General features: G+C 62.9%; 1 protein-coding gene and 1 long non-coding RNA gene across 6 annotated transcripts in view; one reads left to right on the top strand and one right to left on the bottom strand.

The window, feature by feature from the left end:
* The window catches only part of GSE1 (Gse1 coiled-coil protein), a 387,275-nt gene that overhangs the window by 47,200 nt on the left and 319,719 nt on the right, over positions 1 to 20,356 (top strand). The gene's annotated exons all lie outside the window — the stretch shown is intronic.
* Positions 10,021 to 15,301, bottom strand: LOC131817447 (uncharacterized). Its single transcript, XR_009348514.1, has 3 exons — positions 15,117 to 15,301; positions 14,393 to 14,551; positions 10,021 to 10,209 (listed from the first exon to the last, which is right to left on the bottom strand). It is a non-coding gene; the product is annotated as an uncharacterized LOC131817447 (long non-coding RNA).

Raw genomic sequence — 20,356 nt, 5'->3', positions numbered from 1 at the left:
CCCTGGCTTCAGGCACCGTGGGTCCCAGGCTCGACGGGTGCCTCCAGGCTTCTGCCTTTCTCCTAGGTGGGATTCAGTCGTTGGCAGGTTCTCTCCACGTGCTGTCAGAGACCAGCCCAGAGCGGGGCGGGGAGCAGTTTTCCAGCCGGTGTCCCAGGGAAGATCCTGATTGGACCAGCCGGGGGCTCCTGCCCCGCCCCCAGGGAGGGAAAGGAGGTGTGCTGATTGACAGCGAGCCCGGCAGAGGAGGGACAGATGCTGGTGAGGCGAAGTGGAAAAGGTGCTTACTACAGATGGGTGGGTGGAAGGACAGAAAGACGGAAAGAGAACGGACAGACGGATGGATACGTTGGACGGATGGCAGTTTAGATGGATGGACGGGCCGGTAGCCGGATGCACGGGTGGCACAGAGGGGCTCCCGGCTGGATGTCGCCCCTTTCTCTGCCTTCCTCAGCAGCCGTCCCTGCAGAGCTGTGTTTGTGAGCCACACGATGGCTATGTGGGGTGCCACAGCCCAACCAAACCTTGACAGTTCAGCTTCTGTATCAGGGCCACTTCTCTTCCTTCCTCCTGGGTCGTTTGCAACACTCACTGCTCCCCCAGCACAAAATGCTGCCTGAAAACTTAGAAGAGCTAGAAAAACTTGGCAAAAGCAAATGGAGAGTCCCCGTGGTCCTGGCCTCCATGGACCGCCGGGGCCGCAGCAGCTGGTGGGTGTCGCTCCACGCCTGTTCCCGGACTGCTGCCGGAGCCCGCACTCGGCAGCCCCCCACCCTGGTTTCAGGGGTGTCAGGCTCCTGGGGCCCAGGGCCTTGGCCAGATTTTCTTCCCTGCAGTTGGGCCTGGGAGACGGAACGCAGCGAGGCTTTCTGGCAGATGGGCCACACACGCTTGTCACCAGAAGGCCACACTGAGCCAAGCACTTTCCCGACTTCTTCCCTAGGAGCTGCCTTCAGGTGGCTGAAGAACAGGCAACACCGAGTGAGGGGCCCCAGCCACCAGGCGCTCCCCGGGGGCATGCTTTGAGAAAGCCAGGCCTCCTGTCTGAGTAGAAATGTTGTACATGTTCTGCTCCCCTTGGGCCTTCAGCTTCAGCGTGGGATGCGAGGGGGAAGGACTCAGGCCACCCCAGCGGACGCCCTCAGGTGGATGACTGGATGGGGCTCAGGGGGTGGCCAGAACCGGGAGCCACGAGGGACAGGACACCAGCTGCTGCGGGCAGTGGGTCAATGAATGAGCGCCTCCGGGGTTCCCGTGTGTAAGATGCATGAACCCAGGCCGGGATCACACAGCTGGGCTTCTGGGTCCAAGAGGCCCGTAGGCGGACAGGGGCGGGGATCCCTGCACTGTGGTCCTGGGTCTCTGGGGGCAGCTGGCTCTGGATGTGTCCCCTACCCCGTCCTTATTCTCATTAGCAAAATGCATGGGGAAGGACGGTCCCACCCAGCCTTCCTGCCCCAAAGAAGCCCCATTGTGACAGCCCTCCCTGCTGCCAAAGGCAAGGTGTCTGCCTACCCGTGTTTATCAACCCATCAGTAATTCATTTCCTCATTTTTTATTAATCTCTCCGTCCACCAGCCGAAGCTTCGGATGGGGATGGGAGGCCGGAGAGGTACCAGGCAGACAGCCTGGCCACCACCCTGAGCAAAGGACCGGGCTGCTGGGAACCCGGCAGGGGCCCCAGAGTGGAGGCTGCCTGCGGTGGTTTGGCCTTTGGGGGATATTTGTGGCACCTCCAGGTCCCTGTTTGTCTCCCCTGACAGCTCAGGAACAGCCCTGACCGTCCCGTGCATATGAGCATGTGTGCATGTGCTCATTTGGGTGTGAACACACCTCATGGCGTGTGGGATCGGTATGTGGGGTCTGAAATCTGTGCTGATGCGTGTGTGCGTACATGCGGAGTCTGCGCGCCCTAGGTGTGTGACTCATACGTGCACAGCCCGGGGCCGTTTGTGCCGAGCTCTGCCGTGCGTAGTGGAGGCCAGCAGGGCTGCAGTGCACATCTGCACGAAGGGCGTGTGTGCACGTGTGTGCACGTGTGCATGTTCTGTGTATCTGCGCGTGGGGGGTGTGCAGGGGCAGAAGCAGCAGGAACGGAGGGACTGACGGGGATTTGCTCCGGATGATTAATGGCCTCTGGAAGGAGGGGCCGCTTCCATCAGACCCTCCTGGCAGGTTCTGAGCTTGGCCTCCTGCCCACCTTCTGGCTGGACCAGCCCAGGTGAGGCGGTGCTCCCAGCAGGGGTGGCCTGGGGCTGTAGGGTGGGCCCGGGAGGGGACAGAGAGCGCCCTTCAGAGTTTCCTGTGGCTCAGCCTGCCCCTGGCTTCTTACCCCCAGCCCCCCACTCACGGAGGACGCAGACCACCTGGGCAGCAGCAGGGAAGGTATCACAGTTGCTGAGGGACCGTCTCTCTACTTTCCCGATAATCCTGTCTCTTACTAGCTTTGGGAACTCTCCGGGCCTCAGCTCCTTCCTCTGGGCGGTAGGATCTGTACTAGCCCCAACCTCCTTGGGTTCCCTGGTTCTTGGAAGGAATGAGGCGCCCGCAGAGTTCTGTAGGCGTTTCCATGTCTGTCACAGCTGCTCTGTGTCTCCGAGATGGGGTGTGTGGTGAGGTGGGGCACTGTGGCTCTTAGCAGGGGGTCAGGGAGGTGAACACCGTTCCAGGTCCTCATGAAAGTAGCTGAGCGCTAGGACCTGTGGGTTTGGTCCTCCTCGTTCCCAGCTTACAGACCGAGTCACGGGATTCCCCCAAGGTCATTGGGCCTCCGGAGGACAGGATCCCAAAGTCGGGACCCTCGCCCTGTCCTTGGCCCTCAGGTGGGAGAAGAGTGAGGTTGAGGCGGCCAGCATCCCCAAACCCCAGCCCCAGCAGCCCTGAAAGCGCCAGCCGGGCAGGCGGGGCTGGAGGGCTTGGGAGGCTCTAGAGCCAAAGCCGCCAGCAAATCCAGCCCAGCTGGGGGATTAGACCGCATCTGGCTCGGTTTACACCCGAGAAACAAAGGCGGCTGCCGGGCGCCTTTATCTAGGGAGGAGGGGGCAGGAGGGGGGCTGCCCTTGGCCCTGTGGGGGACCTGGATGGAAGGGAGGAGTGGAATCTGGGCTCCCTTTCTCCCCTGCCCCCCACGACCCCAGGCTGTGACCTCACATCTCCCAGTGGAGGACAGGGTGTTCCCCGGGTGGGGCGAGATGGGGCGGCGAGGCTGCCCGGGAGAGGGGGTGTGTTCCCCTGTGGCCAGAGCAGGGAATCCTAGGAGCCCCGGTTCCCCATAGCTGTGCTTTCCACAGCAGCAGGCCCAGCCCACGCTGGGGATCCCAACCTAGGGGCCCCTGCAGTGCCTGCGCTTTCCCTCAGGCCAGGACCCCAAATGCAGCACAGGGTCTCTGGTCAGTACCTGAAGGGAAACAGCCAGCACAAGGAAAGTTAGGGCAAGCCCGGCCCCCATGCCCATCCCCACAGGTCCTCCAGCAGCAAGGGCCTGGGCTTCCGACCTCTCCCACCTCGGGGTCCCAGGCCTTGCAGGGAGGGGTTGGCTTGGCGGGGGAGAGTGCTGGGTGTTTTTGCTCCCCGTGAAGCGGTGGGTCGGCTCCTTCCCCTGGGGTGGGAGGGGGTGCCGACCTCTCCTGGCCTAGTCTTGCGGCCCATCCCAGTCCCCAGGGGGGGCTCAGGCCCTCCCCAGTGGCTGAGGGGCCTCCCTCCCACCCCAGGAAGCGCGGGGGCGGGTGCCGGCCAGGCGGAGGCGGCCCGTGTGTGCGCGGCTCGCTGGAGCCAGGAGCTGACCTTATTAGCCGGGGGCAGCTGTGCGCCGTGCACATCTGGCGGCGGGCTGAGCCCCCGCCCCTCCCTCCGGCTTGGCGTTACCTTCCAGGAATGCTGGCAGCGCAGCGCGCATCTGGAGCGTGTTTCTGGGGGCAGCCGGCGCCCCCTCCGGCGCCTGGCCCAGGGCTGGGGGTGGGCCCCGCCCTGCCCGGATTTCCTGGCTCCTCCCTCTGCTTGCTGCCCGGGTTGCCCCGGGGCAGGCCTGGGGCAGCACCACTACTGGAAAGGGTGACAAGACCTGGCCTTCTCCTGGTGATGCCCGGTGGTGCCCGGAGACCTCAGGGGCCATCTGCCCAACCGCCGTCCCCCACCGCAAAGATGAGGGAAGGGGCCTGGAGTGCTCAGGCACCTTGTCCAGGGTCATGCGGCTGTCCCCTGTGGTGTGGCAAAGGCCGCCGCAGATACTGATTTCAGTGTTCAACTTCCAAAGGTCTGTGTCTGCTAAAGCCCAGAGAGGTTCACGGTCGATGGCATCCCACGTGTGGTATCGTCCGGGCTGGGGCTTCATCTCCAGTCTGCCGGGCTAGAAGCTCTGGGGTCGCCGGTGCCGCTAGGGCCTGATAGGGGATGCAGGGCTCCCACTGAAGGATATCGTGACCGGTCCAGGCTGTGTAAGGTGCTCCAGAGTGCGGCCCTGTCCCCAGCCCAGCCGCTCCCTTCAGAGCTCTGTGGCCTGGGCGTGGGACCTAACCGTTCTGTGCACCAGCCTCATCTGTAAAATGGGCAGGGTGCCTACCTCAAGGGAGGAATGCCGAGGTGACACACGTGTCCCCAGGCCTGGAAGACTGCAGAGGGACAGGGTCCAGGCTGCTTGGGGTGGTGGGACGATGCCCCCGAGAGGACAAGGAGGCTGAGAGTCGGGGTCAGGTAGAGGAGAGACGGAGGGCGTTTGGGAGCGAGCCAGAAGGGCAGGCACCTTCGGGCGACGGAGGGAGCGTCAGGACTGAGGAAGGAGGTGGGTGGGCCAGCATGAGGCCCGTGTGGGGCCCACTCGGGGGGCCGGCATCTCTTAGACTCTGCGGCTGGGCCCTGGGGAGCTCTTGAAGGTTCATGAGCCGGAGAATGGCCCATGGACCCCGGGCAACAGTTCTCTCTCCAGCTGTGAGCGGGGAATCCCACCGTTGTCAGCGCACGGTTCCTGCCACCTGCAGAGCCTCCAGACTGTGACCTTCCTGCCGCCTTCAGGCAGGCCACCACCCCAGGACCTCTACCTGCTCCCCTGCCACCCCTCCCTCAGCCCCACACCCTTCTCCCTCCTGCAAGATCTCCTGTGACTCCCATACACCCACGTCTCACACCAGGGGTCTTCAGTTCAAAGCTTACATCTGGGGGAGGGGAGGAGGGAGGCATCCCAAAAGGGCAGCGAGAACGGGTCAGGCGCTGAGGGGGACAGGGATGCACCTGTCTCTGGTGGAGGGACCTGTGTGGGCAAAGGGTTGGAGGGAGTCATGAAGGTGGCACCGTGCACCCCGTGGGGAGCCTGTCCAGATGACTGGAGGGCTGGGGCGGGGGGCGGGGGGGCAGTGAAGGGGAGGCTGGACTCCAGAAGGTGGGCTCCCCTGTTGTTAGCTTTGAATGTGCGTGGGGGGAGTTGCCCCGTCATGAAGGTAGTAGGAGCCATTGAAGGTAAGTGAACAGAAGCTCCACCAGGCAAGACAGGTCTGTCCCCCGCCGTAACCCCAGTGCCTTGAGTGCGGTCTAGGAGTTCCGGAAAGGCTAGTTGAGTGAACAGATGAGGGGTGCTGGGGGAGGACGGCCGAGGGCTTGCTCACAGGTAGGAGCCGTGGAGAGCAGTGGGCCGGAAGGGACTGAGGCCCAGGGTCCCGGGCTGGGCCACCCAGCCACTAGTGCTCAGACCCAAGACGGCCGGGAATGTTGGCCGTGGGTGCAGGAGGACCCCTGGGTGGTGGCTTCCTGCCAGAGACACTTTCTATGCCCAAGCTCCCCGCCGGGCCCACCCGGATGAGCCTGGGGGCCCGACCCTGGCCTGGCGCCACAGGGCACCTGGGGGGCCACCCTCCAGCCCCGCCGCCCGCCAGCCCGCCCTGACCTCCTCCAGACACTGTGTCTCGCCTGCCAGCATCTGCCGCCTGCTTCCTCCCTCCCCCCAAGTGCGTGTTTGTTTTTCTTCCTGAACCATGCCTCCCATGGAGGCACTCGTCCAAAGGAGGTGGTGTTCTGGAGACATCCCTCTGCCCTCTGCAGCCGACCGTGCCTTGCAGCCCTGGAGGGGAGGCCGTGGGAGGCCGGGGCCCTGGGCAGGCGTGCGGGCAGGCAGGCGGCATCCTCCGATAGGTGGGATTTCGTCAGCCGCTGGCTCCTGGTTCTGCTGGTGGGATCCAGACCATGTGGGAGAGCGTCCCCTTGCCTCCGCGCGTCCTGGGAAGGGGCTCTGGAAGGCTCTCTGCTTGTCTTCGCCCTTCTTGCTCCTGTCTCATCCCCCCCTTGGAGGAATCAGGCAGGGCTTGGGTCAGAGCTCCATCAGGGGAGGGCCCCAACCTCTGGCTGCCGGCTCTCCCTGATGGCCCCAGGACCCTGGGTGCGGTAGGGGCCAGCCCTTGGCCCAGACCTGGTCAGGGCAGGGGCGTCTGCGGGGTGCTGACGCCTGTTCCTCGCCCCCCACTCTGGCTGCCCACGTCCTTCCCAGTTTCTACTCTCCCTCAGTCAGTTCATCCAGCAGACACCTAACACGGGCCCGGCAGGCGAGACCCTTCCTGCAGGGCACGCCCGGGCAAGGCAGGGTGGCCCTTGTGTCTCCATCAGGGGAAGCCACTGGAGGGCAGCCACGAGGGTGTCACGGCCAGAGCTGTAAAAGACCACCGTGATGCCTACGGAGAAAGGGAACAAGGCGGCTGCCTCCATGGGGACAGGTGGACACCGAGCAAGGCAAGGGGTGTGAGCAAAGCAGGTAGGCATGCCCGCTCGGACAGCTTGGACGAGGAGGGGTGCAGGACGGGCAGGTAAGGGGATGCTGGAGTTGCTGCGGGAAGGGACATGTGTGCACGCTGAGATGTCCCACCAGCCCTTCCCCCTCCCTTGAGCCTCTCTGAGCTGGGGCTCAGCTTCCCAGCAGCCCCTGTTTCTTCAGGGCCAGACACTTGGCCCTTGAACCCTGCCTGCAGCTCTCAGGGAGGTTGTGACCTCTGTGCAAGAGAAGCAGGAGGGAAAGAGCCAGGAGGGCTCCTTCTGGATAGCTCCATTCCCCTCCAGACAGTGTTGGGGCTGGAGGGTCAGCCGGGGTCTGTGATTTTTCCATTTGTTGTGGACCAGCAGATAGCTATTCTTCCCTGTGGGTACCCTGTGCCGGGTCCTGAAATCCCACATCAGAATCCTGAGGATCCCACGTCCCAAAGTGAGGGGCCTCCAGGCTGGAAAGCAGTGGGGTCAAGAGTGCGTGCACTGGAATGTGTCCCATGGGCTGCCAGGACAAGCAGCCCCGCCACTCGGACCAGCCGTGAGACCTGGTGATTGGGAAGGGACACAAGGAGCCCCGGAAGGCTGGAAGTGGTCCGCGTCTCCCACTGCTGGTGACCGCGTGCCTCCCCGGGCACCGAAGCACCCGGCAGGGCGTTGAGCTGTGTGCAGAAGGCTGTGATGGGGGGCGGGGGGTACAGGCTGGAGGGCCCAGGAAGATTAGTTCTGCGTGCCCGCCGCATCTCTAGTCAGTTAGCCACGTGGCTTTTTGCAAACCATCGAATCTCTCCGAGCCTCAACAGCCTCATCTGTAAAGTGGGGACGCCGTTGTTGCCCTCACAGGGTCTTGGGAAGATGGGTATATCATCAGACGCGCAGGGCTCGGCGGTGGTCACTGTCCTGCCACAATGCGGCCTCCGAGGTGTTTCCTGCACTCCCCCACCCCTGCCCTGCTGCAGCAGAAACGGGTCCGGTGGTGAGAGAGAGAGAGAGGAGAAAGCAGGCTTCCTGCTGAGCAGAGAGCCCAATGCGGGGCTTGATCCCAGGACCCTGGGATCATGACCTGAGCTGAAGGCAGAGGCTTTAACCCACTGAGCCACTCAGGCACCCCTGAAAACTGCTTTTTAAAAAAAATTCTTATTTAAATTTTTCGAGAGAGAGAGAGAACGCGTGCACATGCGCATGTGAGCTGGGGGGAGAGGCAGAGAGGGACAGAATCGCAAGCTGCCTCCGTGCTGAGTTTGGAGCCCGGCCTCAGGCTCCATCCCACAACCCTGGGATCATGACCTGAGCCGAAAGCGAGTCAGACGCGTACCCAAGGGAGCCACCCCCCAGGTGCCCAGGCCAGTGCCTGCGGGATAGAAAGCATCACCTGTCGGCCCTCCGTCCAGCCCTGGACGCATGAGGAGGCAGGTTCCCGTCCTCCCCTGGCGCCTGTCATCGGCCTCGCTCTCTGCTTTGGAGGCAGACCAGGCCAGGAACTTGGCGCTGATACTGTCCAGCCGTGGCCCTGGGGCTCATGGCCTCCCCCTCTCTGAGCCTGGTCTGCATCAGTCAGGCGGGGCTCACGGCCTCCCGGTCAGGGGCCCCAGGCCCGCCGCCGGTCTGCCTGCACAGATGGCATCTGGCTTGTGGGCCCCCGGGCTTTCCCTCGGGCACTCCTGTTGTGCTGGGGAGCAAGCGTGCACACCTTTTCCTGACTCCACACTGAGGGACGTCCCGTCGGGAGCCTGAAACCAGCCGCCCTGGGAGTATTTCTACCGTGGAAAGAAGCAGATGCTACACATCACAGTTGTTTTGGGGTTTTGCCTTGGTGGCTTCAGGAAGCTGGTTGCTCGGCACTTGCCACATTCCACTAGGGAGGGCTTGTCAGTTGGTCTCGGAAAGAAGCGTGTCTCTGACCTGATGGGTGCCCGTGCACCCTGCTCCTCCCCCCCCACCCCCCCCGCCCAGTGCCCCCATTGAGGAATATGCCAGAACAAGGGTTCAAGCTGAGGTCCGCAAGAATCCAGAACTCTTTAAGTGTGGAGCCCTGGGAAGATAGGCAGGGAGGGCTTCCTGGCGGTGGTGGGGCTCACAGCCAGGTCCCCAAAGATTCTCTCCGTGAGGTCTAGCCCCCACCTTTGCTTTAGGAGTCAGGATGGCCCAGACCCTCCTTATGGTGTCCTCCCCAGGCGCCTCCTGGCCTGGCCCGGGCAGCCTGCCCATCCTTTGCGGCAGCTGCCGGGGAGGGAGCCAGCCCCTGGAAGGCCGCTCTCCTCTCCCAGCTGCTTTCTGCAGCCCCAGGTCAGGCAGGTCCCTTTCCGCTGCCCACACCCTTCCCCCCCAGCATAGCCCTCACCCTGGCCGGCCTAGCATGCCCCCAGCCCGCCGCTCCTGAGGCCACCCTGCCGCCTGCCTCTCAGAGCTGCATGCTGCTAAGTGCCCACAGATTTCCTGGCACCAAGGACGAGTTGAGTGCCTTCTCTTGCCCAGATGCGCTCGTCCTCCTCTCCCTGGCTGCCCTCCAGGCCCTCCCCTCCCTCCAGGATCCTGCAGCTCTCGGTGGTGCCCCCTGCTGGATGTGGCTCTGCATACAGGCCTTGGCCGCCTGTCCAGCTACCAGCATCCGAAGGAACCGGCGGGGCAGGGCAGCCAGACCTTCTGTGGTCACAGCCCACACGTGTTATGTTCAGCATTCAGCACCGGTGGCAGCTGGGCTGGGGGGCATTCACGGGGCGGGAGCAGGTGGTGCCTTGGGCTGAGCAGGGACCAGGGCTGTGCTGGTCTGACTGCGCTCCGCAATGTGGTACCATGTCCTCTCTGGGGCGAAGGTGACAGCAGGCTGACCTCAGCACCACCATCGGGACGGCAAGCCCTGTGCCAACCTCTACACAGACCTCCTTGTTCGAAGCCCACAGCAGCCTCGGAAGGAGGTTACCATCTCCGGCGTTTCACAGATGGCGAAATAGGCCCGGAGAGGTCCACAGGGGCCTGCCAGTTGGGGGAGTGGGGCTGTGGCAGTGGGGTGTCAAGTGTGGGGAGACCTGCGCCCAGAGCCCCAGCCAGTGCTCCGGGAGGAGGAGGCTCCGGGAGTGGGAGGTCTCAGGCAGTGTCCCCCACCGTGGCTGCTCCCTAAAAAACTTTCTGGGCTTCTGACTTGACTGGTCTGGGGTGAAACCTGGGGCCAGCTTGTGACTTGGAACATTCCCCAGGCGACGGTGACATGCAGCCCACCATGGGCCGCACCCACGAATCAGTCTCTTGCCGCTGCTGTAACAAATGCAGACAAACTTAAATGGCTTAAAAACCACACGTTTATGATCTTAGTCAGCATCGTGCCTGGGTAGCATCTGAAGAGGAGTATCGGGAAGCCGGGAAGTGCCCTGTCAGTCTCATGGGAGTCAGGTCACGGCGTTGGCACGGCTGATGCCTTCTGGGGGCTCCGGGAAGAAGCTGGCCCTCCCTTCTACCAGCTTGCAGAAGCTGCCTGCCCTGAAGGAGAGTGACATGGGAAGTGAGCAAGGATTCCACCCAGTGGGGATGTGCAGGCCTTTGACCTAACGGTTCTGCTGCTAGGGCTCTGTCCCCCGCTGTTGCTTTCCCCGGCGGGGCCCCAGAACAGCCTGACAGGTGGCCGGAGGGGGGCACCCAGCAGGACTCCAGCCGAGAGGTAAAGCGAGCACCTGCGTGCGGCTGGCAGGCGGGGCCGGAAGAGAACCAGAGGGATTGCGGGTCCGCGCGTCTGCCGTGCTTGGACTTGTGTTTCGACAAACGAGAATACGTCCACGCATGCGCACGCACACACACACACACACACACGCACGCACGTATACGCGTGTGCCTGGTGGATTTCAGGGAGATGCACAGCAAGGTGTGGACAGTGGCCACTCCCGCAAGTCCGAGAGCCCCTCCCTTTCGCTGTGCAACACGTTGCTCTGTCGGACCGTTTGAAATCCTGCATCTCCGTGTTTAACGCAGAAACGTTCCCAGGGGCTAAGGGACTGTTTGTGATTGGCTCAAAGACCAGAAACGCAAAGGATGGCTCTCTCTGGCTCGGTTTCCCCTTGAGGCGGCACATCTGTGCGACCCTGGTTGGCGGAGGAGGGAGGAAATCTCTGGGGGCAGGCGCATGGGGGCTGTTTGCTGCCCTGGGTCCTGTTGCTACCGGGTCACCTGTGACCACTGTCTGCTGGATAGAGCTTGTGAGGGGCCGAGGTCAGCTCAGCCTGGAGAGGGGAGGGCTAAGGGGTCAGGGGTGAAAGGGGCTACAGTGCATGTGAAAACTAAACTGAGGCAGGGGGCACACGGAGGGCGTGGATCACCTGACGACGGTCAGCCGAGAGGAGGGGGCACCTCTCAGACCCCAGTGCTCCGCCGAAGCAAGAGGGGAAAGTAGGACTGAGGTGGGGGGGACAATTTTGTGTCAAAGTGCATGGACTTTGGGGGCCCCCTGGGTGGCTCAGTCAGTTAAGCGTCTGCCTTCAGCTCAGGTCATCATCTCAGAGTCCTGGGATCGAGCCCCGCGCCGGGCTCCCTGCTCAGCGGGAACGTGGCTTCTCCCTCTGCCCTTCCCCACACCACTCATGCTCACTGGTGCGCGCGCGCGCTCTCTCTCTCTCATAAATAAATAAAAATCTTTTTTAGAAGTGCATTTTTAGAGAGGAAACTTCCCATCAGAGCCGTGATGGGCAGCCCACCCTGTTACTGTTGGGAAAGGGGCTTCAAAACTGATCCCCTTTTGGATGCTCTTGGCGGGATTTATTGAGATAAAGTTACATGTCTTAATCTTGATTTTAAACCAGTTCATGTTACATTTTTTAAATATTTAATTCTTAAAACAGCCCTTACCACTCCCTCCCACTGCCGGTGACTTTGCTTTTTATATGGGTGTGTGTCAGACCTGGTACGGATTGGGGTCTTTAGTAGGGAAAAGTTCCTTCCTCTGGTTAGGGTGGGAGGTGGGGGCATGGCGGCGAGCCTGTGGGCCTTGGGGGTCAGCCTGGTCCCCTCTGGCAGTTCCAGGAGATGGACCCTAGGTGGCGCCAAACCCCCAACCTGCAGTTTCCCAGTCCTCACCCAGGGGGATGGGTGTGGGGATGTGTGTGTCTGGGGTGGATGTGAGTGCCTGTGTGTCGGGGGAGAGGGGCAGGGGGGCCGTGGAGCCCACCCCCACTGGGAGCATGATGGCCCTGGGGAGCGTGGCCCCCCTTGCAGGGTGCCCCCCCCACCCATCCTCAGATGTGATTAGCAGATGTACAGGCCAGGCTGTGATTTATGTTCCTGGTCACCTAATTATTCCCAGCCCCAGAGGAGGAAAAATAAAATGCTTTGCAGGGCCAGGGAGCTTGAAATCCTGGCGGGGGCTCTGGGGCGCCAGGCCCACCCCGCCAGACCTCCCCAGGCCTGGAGGGGAAGTGGGGGCGGAGGGGGGGCAGCCAGGAAGTGATGAAAAAGCCCTCTCTGTGGAGCAGACCTGGGGTGGCCGGCATCCACTTGGGAATGCTGAAGGGGGTCAGCCCTCCTTCCCAGGGCTGTGACTGCTGTGCCCGCACATGCACAGCTTTGTAGAAGGGCAGCTTTGTAGAAGGGCCCGGTTGGGTCGCCCCCTAAGAGGGCCCTGGGGGGCCCTGAGGCAGCTTCTCGGTGTCCTGGGAAGGAATGAAATTCCAGAGCGTCCCCTCACAGCCCTGGGGCTGTCCCCAGAGATGAGGAGCACCTTCCCGGCAGCCCCAGGCACCACCGGCTTCCCCGCCCACCTCTGTCTGCGCGCTTTCCCTCCCCCCTGCCAGAATGCTGTTCCTTCCCAAGGCCTGCCTCATCACGCGGTTTCTGGCACTCCTCTCTGACCACAGGTGTCCTTGGCTCTGGGTGGGCGGGTCTGTGTCTGCTGTTCACACTGTCCCCAGAGCCCCGGAGAGCACATGGTGGGTAGCTCATGCTCAGGAAATATTTGCAGTTTGGTTGAATGTACAGACAGATGGACGTTGGAGGGTGAGCTCGCAGCCGTTCTGAGAGGCCCGGGTTTGGGGCAGATGGGACCTCACCTCAGAAGCAGTGGGATTCCCCCCGGGGTTGACATGCCCTCGTCCCCAGAGGGCTCCCGGTCTTGGCTGACCACACGGGGGCTTCTCTGCCCTCCTCCTCCTCTGGGAACCTGGCTCAGGCCCTCACCCCCAGGGGACTGTGTCCCTGCCCCTCCAGCAGAGGACTTCCTGCTCCTAGAGGCCGTCTACCCCGGTTCAGGAGCGGGCCCGACCTTGGGTCCCTGCCTTGAGCCCCAGTGTGGGAATCCCTGGCCGGGTGGTCTCCGGCGGGCTGGTCACTCAGCCTCTGCTTGGAACCCATCATTGCTGCCCCGTGAGGCTGTCCATAGGACTCAGAGATGGGAGGCGGGGAGGGGCTGGGCCGTACCTGCCCTGGAGATAGCGGCCCCCCACCCCTCAGCTTTCGATTCTGAATCGTGCTGGGCACGCACCGTGTGCCTGGACGCCATTCGGCAGAAAGGTCCTGGGCTCCTCTGGGTGGCAGTGCTCGTATTGCTACTGTGGGAATCCCCGGGGGACAGGTCACTCCGTGCTGCAGGGGTGCAGTCTGGTGGGAGCAGCTCCACTCCTAGATGGGCTTTCCCGTGGCCCGCCTGGTGCCCTCCCATCCTGCCCTGCCTGGCTGCCTGCCTCCGGGGGGAGGGCATGACGGGCTGAGCACAGCTGCGGGGGCAGGGGGACCCAGGGGGGGCTCTGGCCGCCTGACCAAGGGGGACCGGCCTCGGAGCAGATGGGCCAACCTGCGTGGTGCCTCACAGAGCTCACAGCTGCCTCCTCCTCTCTCTCTCCCCTCCCTCCATTTTCACCCGCCCCCTCCCTCCCTCCCCCTCTCCCGCCCCCTCCCTCCCCCTCCCCCTCTCTCCCCTTCCCCCCTCCCTCCCCCTGCCTCCCCCTCCCTCCCCTTCCCCCCTCCCCCCTCCCTCCCCTTGCCTCCCCCTCCCTCCCCTTCCCCCCTCTCCCCCTCCCTCCCCTTCCCCCCTCCCTCCCCCTGCCTCCCCCTCCCTCCCCCTCCCCCCTCCCTCCCCTCCCCCCTCCTTTTCCCTCCCTCCCCCCCTTCCTCTTTCTCTCCCCTTTCTTCCCCTTCCTCCTTCTTGCTCTCGCTCTCTCTCTCTCTCTCACTCTCCAAGCAGCTGTTACCTAATAGGCTGTTAATGATGATACAGTAAGTAGAAGGCAGAGTCCTGGGGGAACCGCCATGATCTGTGTAACTGGTCTCGAAGGAGACAGAAGTATCTAATATTTACACACCAGCAGTAGTCCTTTGGGAGCCTTATCTCAGCTGGAACCAAGCAGGGAGACGCAGCTCTGGCTGGTTCCGTCTCCCTCATCGAGCCTGCTCTGAAGGTGTCTGGTCCATGGGAACCTCTCCCGTGGGGAGAGTAAGCCAGGCTCTGGATCGAGGTTCTAGAAGGCACAGGCTAAATGCTGGGGGTGGTTGGATTGGACCAGCCTGGTGGGCACTGGGCATTTAGCATGCCTTCTGGTTAGTGCTTAAGGGGGTATTGCATGGCCAGGAGCAAGGGCAATGCTCAGGGCTGTGGGGGTGGGGAGAAACAGACAAAGACGCAGGGGATGCGTTTGAGCCCCTGGATCCAGCCATGCCTGAAGTCCTTCATGCCCCAGACTCTTACCTTTCCGAATCAACAAAATCCCTGTGTGGCCCAGCCAGCTGGGGACCCAATGAGCAGTCCTCCCTTCACCAGGTGTGATGGCTTCAGAAGCGATAGTGATGCTTGTTTAGAGTTCGTTGTACCCAGCAGCCCAGTATCCAACGGAAAGGAGCAAAGCTGCTGCAGAGGGAAGATAGGGGCCTGAGCCCACCCTCACAGGCCCCTCCTGTAGGCCCCACAGGGCATCAGGGAATCCCTCTCTTTAGAGCCTTTCTGGGGCCCAGTGACATGAGGTCACTGGGGGTCTGACATAGCTCCTGCCAGGTGCTGTGCCCAGCTCAGGGTCCAGCCGTGATGGGCCTTACAGGTGGAACAGCCCCCAGCGGAGGACAGCATTGGCCTGCTCTTGGGACCAGGAGACTGGGACACAGAGCTGGGAGCAAACAGCGGAAGCCACTCAGCTGGGCTCTCTGCCACCGTGTGGGACAGGCGGGCGTCCAGGCCGGCTCTCAGGGCCCAGGGCTGAGCGGGGCTCCCGCTTGCCCAGCTGTCTGCCCAGCAGGACTCTGAGTCTTCCGTGTGGCCGTCCCTGAGTTGTACTCCAGACAAGAAACCAATACCAGTAAGTCTTGTTCCCCGGGTTCCGTGAGCCACGTTAGCAAAGTGGCGAATCCGAGGTGGGGCCGTGGGAACCCCCAGTTTCCAGTGTCCGGTCAGTCAGAGGCACAGGGGACCAGACACTCACCTGGGCGTCTGAAGTGGAGGGGCTCACGTGGGACTGAGCCGCCCCTTGGAGGCTCTGGGCGGACTCTGGGCATCGCCGTCAGCGCTGAGTGGAACCACAGGGCACCCCAGTCCATGTCCTGTTTGCACCGTGGGTGGTTGGTATGGAAAAGCCACACGTTTGGTGTCAGAAGTGTTGTCCTGGAGATAGAAGCGATCATAGCTGTGGGGACAGTATTTTTCTGAAAGCCTGATGGCCTGGCTTTGAATGAGGTCGGCTTCCCACAGCTCTGTGCCCAGAGGCGGGTGCCGGGTAGCCTATGAGGCTCCCCCGGGCAGGAGGGCAGACAGAAGGCCCCCCACAGCCCAGCACCCTGACCGCCTCCGTGCGGATGGCCGGGGTCATGGGTACCGCAGCCGCTGAGGCCTGGACCGCTGAGGCCCCTGGACCTGTATCTCTTGCCCTGCCTGTTTCTTCATCTGCGCAGTGGGGATAGTACCAATCCTCTCCGAAGGAGCTCAGAGCCCTCGCTGTAGGTCCCTGCCCAGGGGTGCCACACAGTCCTTGGCAGAAGTCTCTGGGGAGTCCCGCCCACCTCCAGACGTGTGCCCCCGTCTCGGTGCGGCCCCCCGAAGGACCCACTGATGGTTTATAGATGAGCAGCCTTGGAGCATCTCTGTGTGGTCTTGTTCCGCACCAGCTGACTGTCTCCAGGACTTTTAATAACGGTTTACCCCCTTAAAGCGTGGAGTTCAGTGGGTGTTAGCATAGGCGCAGGTACGTGCAGTGTCTGAATCAAGAATGTTCTGTCACCCCCCTCAAAATCCCTGGCCCTGAGCAGTTACTCCCCACGTCTCCTTGGCCACGGCCACGGCATCCCCGAATCGGCTTTCGGTCCCTGTGGGTTTGCCTGTTCCGGATGTCACGGATAAAGGGGGCCACACAGCGCGTGTCCTTTCATCCCGGCTTCTGTGACCGGGGAGGCTAGCTTCACGGCTTATGCACGCCACGACGTGTCAGTTCTTCCTGCCTCGTTGGGCTGAATAGCACCTCACGGATGGATTTGCTGCCGTGGTTTGTCTGCTTGCCGTCGACAGCATCCAGGCTGCGTCTGCTTTGGGTTGTTATGAATTAGAGCTGCTGGGACCCAGGTGTGTGCGGGTCTCGCGTGGACATGGGTCCACGTCTCTCTCGGATGCCCTGCCGGGAGCAGAGTTGCCAGGTAGCGTGATGACTCTAGGCCTCAGGGCTCCTTCGGGACAGAATCTCCTCCAGCTCTTCCTGGCCCTGCCCCTGGGCTCTGTCTCATTCTCTGCTGGAGGCCCCTGAGGGTCACGTGGCCTGTTCCTACAGTCCCAGTCCTGTCTGCAGTGGCAGGTGCTCCTGAGAGGCTGGTGGGTGACTGCGCCCGCGACCTGGCCCTCCGCCAGCCAGCCTTGGGGCCCCTCTGCACAGGGGATCAGCTTCCCTCTGGTGCCTGGCTCCAGACCCAGCCCACGTCAGCGGTCAGGCAGACCCTGCCTTTCTCCCTGTTTTGCTGGGCTCAGCCCCGTGTCAGGGGCCGAGATCACCAATCCCTGGTCTGCCTGACTCAGAAGCCAGACAGGGCTAGCGGAGAAGTGGGGTAACCTTGAAGGAGGTCTGGTGACCTTCCTGGGGACCATGGAGATGCCCACTGGGCTTTGCTGAGGTATCTGAACTGCAGGCGGGACCTCAGCTTCCTGCAGGGCACACGAAACAGTTTCTAGACCTGAAGACCCTTTCCCCTCACCTGGAAGATTCTCCATCCAGAGGCCAGAGGGATGCAGGGGCTGCCCCGCGGCCTGGCACCCCGCTCCTTCCTCAGCCACATCAGAGGTAGCTGGTCCCCTGCCTCCTGTCTGCATTAGAGCCTTGTTCTCATTCTGCTCTGTCCTCGGGGTAACCAGGCCCTGCCGCATGCCAACCTCAGAGATAGTCTCTGTTCCCCCCTGCACCTCCCTGGCAGGCCCGGCTAGGCACGGGCCAGAAATGGCCTGACTGGGGGCCTCACCTTGTCTGGGGACACCTTCCCCTGTCTGGCGCAGAGGGGGTCACTGCTTGTTGGATAGGTGGGAACACCGCAGTCAGGTTGAGCTCCCTGCCCCTTGCTCCAGCAGTGGACACGGGGATAACCCCGCTGTGTTCCTTGTAGCTAGTGAAGGCAGAAATGCGCAGCTCCTGGGGCGGCACCCTCCGTGAGGCCACGCCCTCCCTCCAGGCCACGCCCCCTCCATGACACCTGTCTCGGGTGTTGCGTGAGGATCAGCACCCCCATGTTCACGGGAGCCCTTCTGCGTGCCAAGCTGTCCCTGAGGATGTCTGCAGGGGCTGGAGAGGGTCCCTCCCAGAGGCACGTTCACCCGGAACCTGAGAGAATGTGACCTTCCTGGGGCGGAGGGTCTTTGCAGATGTAACTCGTTAGAACGAGGTCCCGCTGGACTGGGGTGGCGGTCAGTGCAGTGGCTGGTGTCCTTGTAAGAAGAGGGGAGTTTGGACACGGAGCGGCGCCTGAAGAGCCGCACACGGGAGGAGGCCACGTGCAGACGGGGGCAGAGACGGGAACATGTAGCCACAAGCCAAGCCACGGAGGGCCGGCCCCGTCAGAAGCAGGAGGAGCTGGGGCAGGGTCCTCCCCTCGAACCCCCAAAGGGAGCGTGGCCCCCGCGCCCACCTGCACTTCAGACCTCTGTCCTCGGGCTGTGTGGGAATCCACGCTGTTGCTCTAAGCCCGTCTGGGCTGTGGAAGTTCGTCGTAAACCCTGGAAGAGTTACCACGGTCTGTTCACTCGTTGAACCTTCATCGCCGTTCCCAGAGAGGCGCTGTCCTCGGCTCCACTTAGAGATGAGGAAACGGAGCCACAGGCAGGGGGATCCCTCACCTGGGCCCCAGGAGCTGACAGGCGGCAGAGGCCAGATCGCTACCCAGGGATTCTGATTCCGGGTCCCTGACTTAACCCCGTGCCGTGGGGATCGGCGACCGCGCCCAGGACCTTGTAGATCCTCGGGGAACGTCTGTGGCCTATGACTGATCCCCGTGAAGTTGCCTCAGCCCAGCTCCTGCAGGGGCTAAGCCTGCTTTTCCTCAGTCTTCCCTCCTGTGTGGTGCAAAGCTCTGGAAACTTCCGCCCCTCCCCCCATCACGTAGGACTTATGTCCCCGTGTGCTTACTAAGGAAGTCAGCTCTAGACACTGTGTGGCTTAAGGGGACAAGCCGCCGCCCCCCTTCCCAAGGCTCCTCCCCACCCCCAGCTCCCCATACAGACGCCAGGCCTGTCTGCAGAGCACCAGAGCTCTGGGGAACCCAGTTTGAGAAGCAGAGTCACTTTGAGGCTTCAGGCCAGGAAGATTTCCCTGCTGGGGCTGGGACAGGAGGAGACCAGCAGGGCATGGTCTCGGAGGAGGAAGCGGAGTGTCTCTTTCAGAGGGGACTCAGGCCTTGAATACGCCGAGTGTCCAGCAGGGGCCATTGTCCCCCCACAGCCCCGCTTCCAGACGCCTATCTGCCCTGCAGGCTGCGTGGCCTCGAGCAAGTTGCTCAGCCGCTCGGACCCTCTTGGCTTGTGCGAGGGGAGATCATGGGCCTGCCTCCCCCCCGCCTCCCAGGGGTGCTGGCGTGCCTCCTGGCAGCTCCCTGAGCGGCTTGCTTGCTGTAGCAGTTGGGGCGAGCTCCAGCTCACAGGCACCCCACCCCCGCCAGCAGGCTGCTTGCGGGCCCGCTGAGGATGCTGTGACAGGGAGAGCATATGGCGGGCATATGCCCTGCAGGAACACGGCTGCCCACGGAAGAGGCAGGAGGAGTTCGAGGAGGGAGGGAGCCGAGCCCTGTCGGTCGGTGCCTGCGATGCGCTGCGCCTGCCTGGCCTTCGTGGTGCCCCCTCTGCCCTGGGTCTGCCCTGGAGGGTGAGCCTCTGCTCCCTTGGGCACTTGGGGTGCTCTGTGGGTGGGGGGCCTCCTGGGGAGATAGGGCGATGTGTCCTCTGCCCACTAGATGTCGCTCTGCTCTGCAAGATCTTGCGGAACCACAGCCTCACAAGTGCTGGAAGGGGTGGGGTCTCCCTCGGGGGGCTGGTCCCCCTGGGACACCCACACGGCCCCTTTGCAGACCTGGAGGAAGAGTGTGAGTCAGCCACACGGCAAAGGAGGGCAGGCCGGGGTGTGTCCAGGAGAGGGCCCAGCGTGTACAAAGGCCAGAAGGTGGGGCGGGGCCGGATCCCCGTGGGCTGGGTGGAGGGGGACCGCGACGGAGCTTCGGAGGCTGGAGCTGGACCTAGTCATTGTCCCCCTGCCTGGCCAAGGTTGAGCCGGGCATTACTGGCGATCTTTGCAATCCCCCCAGAAGGGGGCACTGTTCTTGGCCCCGGGGGACTTGGCGCCCAGAAAGGCCGGGTCACTAGCCTGTTGTCTCACTGCCAGGAAGTGGTGGAGCCAGCACAGAGCCCTGTCACGGGGCACTGTCAGAGGTGGGGGCCAGGGGCTGGCCCTGGGTGCTGTTGAGCCCTCTGCAGCGCTCAGAACCCATCTTTTGTCCCTGTGGAGCCTTGCCTGCCATCTCCCGTGCAGCCCTCGGCCCAGGTGCCCCACAGCCTTGTCCTCTTGCCTGTCCAGGCTAGGACATGAGCAGACCCTTCGAGATGACCCCCGCCTCTTCCACAGTGCCCTGCACACAGCAGGCATCCGCGATGTGCTCTGCTATCTCTCAGGTAGCCCCTCAGCATGGCTGCACCACAGGGAGGGGCCCCCTGAACTCCCAGGAGGTTGGGCAGTGGGTGTCACAATTGAGACAGCTGATCCTAGGCCCTCCGTGTTTAAGGGACCTCTACCACCAACCAGAAGACCTCTCCCAAGTGCCTCCCCGCCCCGCCCCCGCCTTGCTTGCTGTGAGTCCAGATCAGGCCACATGACAGGTGACAAGGCGAACTTTCTGGAACAGCAGGAAACATTTGCAGTGGGAGGCTCACAGAAGCCCAGGTCCTGTGGTCAGAAAACCCCAGGGCAGGAGGACATGGGAAGGGGGCTCTGGCTGTGGGCAGGAGCTGGTTCAGGGACTCCAACCACATCCATGGCTGCTGCTGCTTCTGTTACACATGCAACACGGAGGGGAGGGGACATCGGACCTGCTGCCCACACTACCGTGCCCCCTGGGGACGCCCGGCTGGGGACAAGGGGCCAGGCGGGCACAGCCCCCACAGAGGCAGCAGCAGGCGGGCTAGGCTGGGGCCTGACGCCCACCCCGATCCCGG

Source organism: Mustela lutreola, chromosome 16 (genome assembly GCF_030435805.1).
Source record: "Mustela lutreola isolate mMusLut2 chromosome 16, mMusLut2.pri, whole genome shotgun sequence".
Classification (NCBI taxonomy): domain Eukaryota; kingdom Metazoa; phylum Chordata; class Mammalia; order Carnivora; family Mustelidae; genus Mustela; species Mustela lutreola.
This window is presented reverse-complemented; position numbering and strand designations above follow the sequence as displayed.